The sequence below is a fragment of the Penaeus monodon genome, chromosome 5 (assembly GCF_015228065.2).
Source record: "Penaeus monodon isolate SGIC_2016 chromosome 5, NSTDA_Pmon_1, whole genome shotgun sequence".
Taxonomy (NCBI): Eukaryota; Metazoa; Arthropoda; class Malacostraca; order Decapoda; family Penaeidae; genus Penaeus; species Penaeus monodon.
In genome coordinates, this window is record NC_051390.1 from 11,832,356 (window position 1) to 11,834,494 (window position 2,139).

Below are 2,139 nucleotides of genomic sequence, written 5' to 3' on the forward strand. Positions count from 1 at the left end.
AATTTAAGATTAACTAGCAACAGTCTAAAGTTTAATGCTGCTGTTTAAAATTATTGCATCGTGAAGTTCCATCTATATTTTACTTAAACACAATTTGTAATATAAATTTCTAAAGCAACAACATAAACTAAGAAACAAAATTATCATAGCCTACGCACTAATCCAGCCTTTAAATCCCGTTCAAAGAACTGCACGTTCAAAGCTAGTCCAAAACACAGAATCATAGGGCACCCGCACGCCTCCCCGGCCTCCTCGGGCGCACGCCCATCAGCCTCCTCGGGCGCACGCCCATCAGCCTCCTCGGGCGCACGCCCATTCCCCTCACATGACGAGGCACACTGACACAAAAACGCATGTCCGAGCAGATTCTTTGGCCGAGGCCGCTGACCTCGCCAGTCTTCAGGGGCACTGAGGGGCGCCGCGCGAGCTGTCTTTCCCTGCGTGGCAATGCAATTTTCAATATCACAGGCTGCAATGCAACAAAAAGGGCGCCTCATGCTAGTGGTCGAATCTCGTCTAACACCCAAATCCTTATATGCCACGAGTTCCTCTATGATGAAACGTATTCCCAGTTAAATTCAGAGGGCATCAGCATGCAAGAAATTCCTTCTGCAGACTGATTACCATTCCCAGGAAACCCCCAAGCGCAAGCACGGGATCCCAACCAAACTCCTCCTTTGCATCATATTTATACAACAACATGTCCCACATAATCTAACAGTAAGTATATTCGATCCATATCAATTGCAGACGACTGCAGAGAAATTATGAATCAAAACAAAAGCAAGGAAGAAAAAAAATCAATACCGTTTCCAAAGCAATACAAAAATAGTGACTATTATCTTACCAAGTCCTCTTACTCTTTACGATCTGGCGGACTCTGGGAATTCCTCCTAACGCGCCTTGAGATTCGCAGAAACGACAAACGCTACACACATACACGATTACAGCGATGCAACTATAACCTCCGCAGACGCATCAGCACAGGAAGCGTCAGGCCGAGTGGCTAGTCGTGATAGGCATGTGGTTCACCGATGTTTAATCTTTCTCGGCGAGCTTTACCTGAAATCGGTGCGTATCTAATCTGCCAACCAACTTGCCAGGATAGCTCGTACTTGTACAAAATTACTTTCCTCATCATTCCTGGCATTTGGCATGTCATCTAAAATTACTTTTCATACTCCCCAAAGCATGTCACTTTTTAATGCTTACACTTCCACTCTGTACTGAAATTCATGTTAATTTTCAATCACCAGTCATTGCGGCAGTTCAGCTGCAATGCCTCAGCTGAGCTCATTCCCGCGGTAGGCCTAAACGACAGTCATCACTACTGCTGAACTCCACAGCGTCGTTCCAACGTGACCTATTTATTCTCCAGCAGATATGTTTGTACAAAACCTGTGTTAAATGTAATACAACGCATTTGCAATCCCAAGCGGTAATACTTTAGAATAAGGTCTCAAAATATAAAGGTGCTTGAGGTGGAGACATATGACGTCAGCGAAACGTCTTAACCTGACTCAAGATTTCCTCGAAGGCGCCCGGGAGAACGTGACCTTGCGGGGCCTTGCATGACGCCCGACCTGCAGTCCATAGCCCCCCCCCTCCCCCTCTCTTCACACCTGCCCGTATCACTAAGGCGCCGCTCATTTCGCCTTCGATAAGGCATCGAGTCTCTCGGTGTTGCCTCGGGCTCCGCAGCAGAGATGGTCGCGGTATAATTAGGAAAATAAATCACACGAATTTTATTACAATTCGTGTGATTACAATTTGGACTTACACAGACAAGACATTTCAGCGAACGCGGGAATAACAGTCGGACACTTTTATAAAAATGTTATCATTCAAATGCATAACTTCTATAACATTCCACCGCACAAGACTGCAATTTCTTGACAGTATCTTCACATGACCTACCTTCGCATAGGGGCTAAGTTTCCCTCCGTATCCTGCACAATAGCGCGAGTGATTGATAATCCTGCTTGTTTTACGGGCGACCAGTATCTGAATGGGGGAACAGGTGAGTGACGGACCAGACCTTCACCACTTACAAAGCTTCACTGAGCAGGGTACGCTGAGAGAGCCCTCACACTGTGTCACCCACCCCATACCTGCATTCATATTCTTGACCATTAAAGA

At 46.0% G+C, this 2,139-nt stretch overlaps 1 protein-coding gene across 2 annotated transcripts in view; it reads right to left on the bottom strand.

Annotated features, from left to right (window-relative positions):
* LOC119572976 (talin-2-like) overlaps window positions 1-2,060 on the bottom strand; it is a 97,264-nt gene extending 95,204 nt beyond the window's left edge. For both annotated transcript variants that reach the window (XM_037919947.1, XM_037919946.1), the window contains exon 1: window positions 1,918-2,060. The gene's annotated coding sequence lies outside the window, so the exon portion shown is untranslated. The remainder of the gene's footprint in view (window positions 1-1,917) is intronic.
* Between the last annotated feature and the right edge of the window lie 79 nt (window positions 2,061-2,139).